Below are 8,073 nucleotides of genomic sequence, written 5' to 3'. Positions count from 1 at the left end.
TCTTATCAGACACTTCAAACCAGGCGCAAATACAAACCGGCTTTACCACCATTGCAACCGGATTCGACAGCTCGAACCAGGGATAATCGGCGCCTAGGCTTCCGCAGCCGGCCCCAGGGTCCAATAAAATATTTCAAAAAATATCTTTTCATAGTAAAATGCACCTTGTTAAGTTATCGGCTATATCAAAGCCTAAAATCGATGGAGGTTGGGGTCTCCTTGACTTACGCACCTTTGGAAATGCTCTTCTTTGTAAATCCCTCCACCGAGGTATTTTCGGAGTCGGGCTGTGGAGTAAGATCATAAAAGGAAAATACTTGAAAGGTAGATGCATTGACTTCTGGTACAGGAGGGGTTCTGTTGGCATCAGGAAAGGTTCGTCGATCTGGCAGAGTTTAAGGAAAATTCAGCCTTTCTTCCTGCAGTTTTTAAGCTGGAACCTCTCCTCGGGTACCAGTATTCTCATTGGATTCGACTCCATCTCGTGCGCGCGGGGTATATCTTTTCCTCATCAGCTGGTTCTTTCTTTCCACAGGCAGGGTTTGTTCACTTGGGACAAGTTAATTAAGCAATGGAGGGGTTCTGTCCCGGTCTGGAAAGAAGCGGAGGACCTGTTCTTGCCGCCTCTATTGCGGCCGCTTTGGGATTCAACAAAAGCTTGTTTAGGCAGCATATGAATACAACGATCGGGCTCTCATGATCACTTGGTGTGGTGCTTAAAAGGATCCAATCAATCTGCAAATGTGAAGCTCATTTATGCAGATCTTATTTCATCTTCAGCAAGAAGCTCCTTTCCGCTCTTTCCCTCCTGTTTCTGGAAGGCCTCTTGCCCCCTTAAAATGATCGTTTTCTCCTGGCTGCTATTTTGGAATAAGAACCTCACTTGGGAAGATCTACAAAGGAAAAATTGGCAGGGACCGAGCAGATGTTCCATGTGCTTCAACGATGCGGAATCAAATTTGCACATGTTCTTTCAATGCTCCTCGTCACTCCAAATCTGGTATGAATTGTCTTTACAGTTTGGTTTCCCTCACATGTCTTTTTCTTCTGTTCAGGAAGCTTTTCTTTGGTGGAGTAGATAGTCCTCTCCGGGGAGATCGCTGTTCATTATATCCTGCTAGTTCTTGTGGTTATGGCGGAATGCTCTTATCTTTCAACATTCCAAAGAGCCCATTCAGGTTATTATTCAGAAGATTCTGGCCTTCTATGATTCGTATTCCCAGAATGCTGACTTTTCAGCTCCATGACTCCATGATGGTGTTCTGCTATGATGGCATCAGTCTATGTGTTTTTCCATTGCTCTTTGGCTGTAAGTGTTTTGATCCCTTTGGTCCCTTCTCCTTTTAGGAGGTTGTCTCCTTTTTCCAAGTTCTGTAATCTGTCGCAATCTTCGTTTACTTTGGACATATGGTTATTTAGTTGGATCTGTTAGGGGATTTCTGGATCCAATCTTTGGACATTTTGGCTTCTGGCCAATGGTCATTCTCTGCAAAATTGTCGGGAGTCTTGTCATAGCTCTCTCTTTTGCCTTATGTACTGTTATATGTCCTTTTATATTCTCTTAATATAAAAATATGCTGGTTTTTTTTTCCTCTGAAAAAAAAAAAATATATATATATATATATATATATATATATATATATATATATATATTTTTTTTTTTTTTTTTCTAGTGGAAAAAGCTGTAACCTTTTATTAAAAAATGAAAAGTTACAATTGCAGATGCATTAAGCATTTCCGTAAGCTGCCCCTTGGGCTCAAGTGCTTTCGCACTCTTCACAATAATACACTACTAGCGTGCCAAAATGAAAAAAAAAGAAAAAAGAGAGAGAAGAAGAGGGGAGATGGGGAAAAAAAACAAGGAAAACCGAATTTGGTCTTCAGGTTTTCCTTCCCTTTTTCTTTTCGACCTTGCGCCACTCTCCTTGAGTAGGCTCGATCGAGGCTATGACTAACTGTGTTTCTGCTCTCTGCGGGCCTAGTTCCTTGTCTGAATCTGAAGTATCTGATTGGTGAAGTCGTTTAATCCCTCCCATGCTCTGATCTTCGATTGTCTTCTCTGCCTGATTTGGATAGGACTGAGGTGTCTTGTTTTCTGATGTATTTTCCTTCTGGGTTCCCGTTGCTCGGGGTACCTCAGCATTCTCCGTGGGGGTATCGTCTTCTTCTGCTTCTGATTCTTCCTCCTCTGAGTCAACAGGGGTGAATTTCCATCCTTTCCTCTGCTTCCCTTTCTGCTTTCTTTTACTGTTAACTTTCTTGGCTTCTGGACATGTGCTTTGCAAGTGTCCTGTTTGTCTGCACATCCTACATCTGAAGGCGGTATTTTCATAGTCTAGTACTTGCAGCCAATCTTGTTGTTTGTAGATCAGCCTTATGTTATCTGGCAGCCCTTTACTTAGATCTACTTCCACACAGATGCGTGCGAAAGTGAAAATCCTTTCGTCAATCCTTTCTAGATCTGTTTTGATGTATTTCCCTATGCTGTTCCCGATTCCTTCCAAAACTCTTTCACTCCAAAAATGAAGGGGAAGGTTATGTAGGCGTACCCAAACCGGCACTTTTGAGACAGTCATTTTGTTTGGGTCAAAATCTTTGAACCATGGGGTCATGAACAGCCCCGCAGTTCCCCAGAACCAGGGCCCAGCACTGATGATAGTATCTCTTACCTCCTTAGATGTAAATCTGACTATGAAAAACCCTTTGGAACATAGATGAATGTCGCATTCCATGGTCCAATTGGTAAAGATCCAATGAAATAGGTCCATTGGTTTTGGCCAGAAGCTGTTGAAACGACATATTAGAGCTTGTGTTTCATAAGACTTTACATAATCGTCAAGCCCTGTGTCCTCAATATTAAAGGCTGGAGTTTGTCCTAGCTGGTCAACTATATAAGGCCGGGGTGAATATCCACCTAGATCTGGGGAGGATCCTGATTCTCTGTTGCCTTGGAGAATGTTTTTGTAGGATGACGCTCCCTTAGGTTTGTGCTGGGGTGCTGTTTTCCCCTTGTCCCCTCCTGAACTGCTTGGCTGTCCCTGAGATGGTGCCCCTCCTCTCAGCCTGAGATTCAAAACAATGGTTTCTCCTGGACTAATCTCGTAACTTCCCAGGGTTCTGTTGTCCTGTAGGGACCACCTGCCACTGACTAAGTGTTGGGTCTGGCCAGGATAGCCAGTGGATGCATAAATTTGCTGCTTTAGCTGCGAAACAGAGCTATCTGCACTTACCCATACTAAGAGAGATTTCATCTCAGGGGTTTTAATAAAGATCTGAAATCGATTTTTAGTTACCTGATGTCTGCATTTTGGCTGAGCTTTGTCTGAATCGGAGTCTTTGCTGGTTGCCAGATGGTCCAGGTGTGTGCATTCTTCCAGATCTTGCCTCCTATTGGGTCGATCTGCTGCGTGCCCTCTGCTCAATCGATGCCCATTCCCGCCGATCTGCTGCCTGGGTTCTTGAAGCTTGCTCCAAGCAGTTTGTTCTGGCCTGGATCTGTAATATTTGGGCCTCAGTTCGAGCAGATCCGGCCCAGATCTGCAGAGATTGGGCCATGCAATTATGTGATGGGGCAGATCTGCATCATGCAGTCCCCCATCTTTGCATGCAAAGGTCCTGGGAGAAGGAACAATGTTGGCGTGAACGATCAATCCAGATCTGAGCCCAAACTCTGCTTCAGCTGTGAATGTAGGGCTGAGTGTGCTCGTTAGAACCCAGAAAACGTGTTCATTCAAGGCCTCGCCTCCGTCTGCAATCCTTTCGCTCCTTGTCGCCCTTGGCTCTGAATCCGTTATGGGTTCTAACCCTAGCAGATCCGTATTTCTCTTCAAATTCCCCAGAAATTCCAAGACCCGCCTGAGATCTGCCACACGACGGAAGCCGTTGTATAGCTCCACCATGGATTCGTGCTCTCTCTGTTTCACTGCCGTTTTGTCGTTCCAGATCTGCCTGGAAGATTTGGCCACGTTTTCTATCGCTGCGGAAAGAGAAAAGGAGGGGGTCGATATCGGATCCGTCACATATGTTTCAGGGTTCCTGCAACCCTCATACAGACCGGAGATTGTAACCACCGCGGGAGCCATAGAATAGCAGCCTCGGAAGCAAATGTTATATCCAATTCTTCTTCAAAATATATATATATATATATATATATATATATTGTTTTAAAATTTGAATTTTGGTAATTAACCCTTACACATTTTATTAATACTTCAATTTAAGAAAGATAGCCGTTTTGGTTTGGATTGAAAATATGACAGTTTTTGAATTGTCATCACCTTAGCAATAAATGTGTATATTTTAAAGGATCTGTCACTTAAAATACTTAATCTGTGTAAAGATAAAGATAGTTATATAATCATTTTTTTCAAACTATTATTATTTTCATGGTATAGATATTGTATAGATAAAGATGACTATAAGATAATCATTTTTCCAAACTATTATTAATTTTATGGTGTAGAAATTGTAAATATACTGATAGCTATATTATCATCACTTTTCTCAAATTATCCTTTGAGGAAATATACTGACAGATATTGACAGATATTTCCTTGCAGGTGGGATCCCATTCTGTCTCTTTTAATACGATTTTAGCTAAAGCAAATTCCGATGTAATCTATCGAGAGTTTAATTTCAGATTCGTTTTTAAGATTTTGATAAACTTAACTTCAGATTTTGACAGGTCAAATTATTTAAAATTTTACTTTATAAAGGCTTCTATTTCCTTTATTTTTATTTATTTATTTTTTCCCAAAAAAATAAAGCTTCTATTTCTGGTTCTTATTTCTCTTTTTTAGAATTTATAATGTCCTTGGTAAAGACATAGAATTTCACCTATCGGGTGGAGTCATATAATGACTAAACATTGATTTGGTTTGGCTTAAAAGCTAGATTGAGGATAGTCTTTCTCACTAGTTTGATACATATAAGGAATTATGGGCTTGGCTTTTTTATATTTTCTGGGGAATATGGAGATATTGGAACTCCAAGGTTTTTGAACATGGTATATATAAGGAATTATGTGCTTGGCTTTTTTATATTTTCTGAGAAAAATGGAAATATTGATTAAAAATATTGATTATTTTTAAAATTTTAAAGTAAATTTTATGAAATTTATTAAAATTTTTGAAAAAAATAAATATTAGGTTAAATATTTTGAAAATTAAAAATAAATTTTAAAATAATTTTTTTTTATTAATTTATATAGATAAAATAACTAATTTATAAAATTATAAATAAAATTGACTATTTTTATAATAAACCAAATTTCGATATTTATAAAAAATCAAAACACATCCATTCAACCACCTTATAGATAAGGGTTCTTCCAAATTGGGCAACTGGAAATGCTTTTACTCGGTTAGAATGAACAGGTTTTGGGGAGTCATATCGATTAAATGCATTATTCACCCCGTCAGTTTAGTAGGTACATCATAAAAACGCTTCGAGGAAAGTACTCAGTGCTTATATTATTAGATAAATTTTGGAAAAAATGGTGGATAATCTAAGTAACATTTAAGAATATTAAATTTATTTTTATAATTAAATTGTAGATATTAAAATATATAATTTATACTCATAACGTAGGGACTTGGGATTTTGAAAAAAACCAGATAAATATAAACAAAAATATATTAAAATATATAATTTAGTTATGATATGATGTTAATTTATTGTGTAAATAGATTTTAAAATATATAATTTAATAATTTTTTAATCCTCATAGAAAATAAAAAGACAAGGGAAAAACTATGTGGAATTGAAATGGATGTATGTTTTTAATAAGATTCTTATTATTAAGTATGTCATATTTCAAGCAGATTTATAATTTGGTCTTATTTTAATATTATTTATAATTTTTTTTATTGCAGTTATACTAAATTATGCTACTATTTATGAAAAAAAATAATTATATATTTTTTATTTTAATTTCAAGATTTTAAAATTTAATTGTAAAATAATTTATATTTTTTTTTATAATTATAATAATAATAATTTATTATTTTTAAAATTATAAATACCATGAATTTATCACCATTACAATCTAGTGTTATTAAATTTTACAACTTATACGGATATTTTTGTCACTAATTTTTCTCCATTTTAATCACTATTTTTGTTTTCCTATTTTAAAATTTATACAAATATTTTTGTTATTAAATTCTTTATAATTTTAAAATCACAAGTTATGTCTTTCAATTTTACAATTTTAATCAAAAAATCACGACTTTAAAGTATTATTAAAAAAATCATTTATATAAAATTATAGTATCATATTGAGTATTAATAATTTAAACTCAAGCTTTGCAATCATGTAATATATTATCAATTAAGAATTAAATTATTATTATTTCTAATTTTAAATAAAATCTTAAGAATGATTGCATTTCCCTTATCCATAGTGACAACAATTAAGGTTTAGCCTTAAATACTTGCTCAATCTTAATGAATTTATTTGTTTACAATAACTTTGACTATCAATTACTTTTTGCATAAGATGTAGGTACTAAGCAACAACAATGCATATTACACTTGTTATTAATATAAATTTTAAGCGCTGCATATTACATTATTAATATGAATTTTCTTTAAAGTATTCTAATTTTGGATGTTTAATTCAAAGTGTTCATTTGATGTTGGTTATTAGCAATTGTACCTAAATGTGCAATGATATATCGAAAGAATACAAGATTTGGGAAGATCATTTTGAAAAATAAATCACTAAATATAAAAAGACTTATTTTTGTAATAGAACAAATATTATATAAATATTATTTGGAATTTTTGGAAAAACTCTATTTTATTTTTTATTTTTTAAAATTTGAAATGTGTAGTTTAATTATTTTGAGTTTTTGTTTTTTTATTAATCAAGTATTTATTTTTAATTGAAATTATAGAAGAATACATGTCAATTCCAAGTTGAGTATGGAAAAATCACACATTTTCCTCATACTTAGTTGTAAATTGAAACAAAATTTACAATTTACTTTAATTAATAATTTTATATAAGATTGAAAGTGCTATTGTACCCACAAAGCTTATATTAAATAGTTGTGGGACTCATATGCACACATATGTGGATTAAAGCTCACTCCATGCCCTCCTTAAAAGTCAAATGGTCTTAGCTAGAGTGGTTTAATGAACACTTCATTTCCAGGGTTCAAGTCTAGTTTAAACATGCTAGCTTATATTAAATAGTTTTGTGACCCATATTCACACATATGTGGATTAAATCTCACTCCATGCCCTCTTTAAAAGTCAAAAGATCACTTCATTTCCACCTATATGGATTCAAGTCTAGTTTAAACATATTGTAAAGTCACAGATTCTCCACAAATTCTAATTTTTAAGAAATATATGATAATGATTTAGTTAAAAAACCATGAAATTTATACATTTTAGTTTTTTTTTTTTTTTTTTTTTTCAAAACCTTGCCAAATTATTGTCGATAATATTTTTTTGGAAAACATGAACAATGATATCCAATATAAAACATAGTTTTGATTTGCCTAGTAACTTAACAACTTTTTAGAAGCTGAACAATTTGCTAAAAAAGTAATATCCATTGTTAATTTGGTAAGGAGATGATGATGCTCAAGCATATTTGCATGTTTATTGATAATCCATGTGGAGGTCCACATTAAGTCATCACGCTGTCGCAATTCCCAAAAAAAAACAAAAACAAAAACAAAAAAACAAAAAACAAAAATAAAAATAAATCAAGTAGTGGAAGTGATGAACCTTTAGGAGAAAGAGAGTTTACAGAAATAACTCAAATAGATATGACCATAAAACAGGTAATTACAATTAAAAGTATGACCTGGTGTGGGTTACTGGTCGAGACGAGCGTCCCACGTTGGTGTGGGTTACATGGCGGGCATATAGCCTTGACAATTAATTTGTTGGCAGTGTTTGAAGGCATTATTACATATGCGTCATTTTTTCAGAAAAAAAAAACTGAATTAAAGGACGAACAATCAGAAAACTTACCGTCGTGTGGCCGCGCAGCAACGCTCCGAGCGCGGTATTGATATTGAAAATTCTGATGGTCCCAGCATGCAATCCATAACA

Source organism: Pinus tabuliformis, chromosome 2_2 (assembly GCF_031772625.1).
Source record: "Pinus tabuliformis cultivar Carrire ecotype Pingquan chromosome 2_2, CPIR1, whole genome shotgun sequence".
In the NCBI taxonomy this organism is placed as follows: Eukaryota; Viridiplantae; Streptophyta; class Pinopsida; order Pinales; family Pinaceae; genus Pinus; species Pinus tabuliformis.
This window is presented reverse-complemented; position numbering follows the sequence as displayed.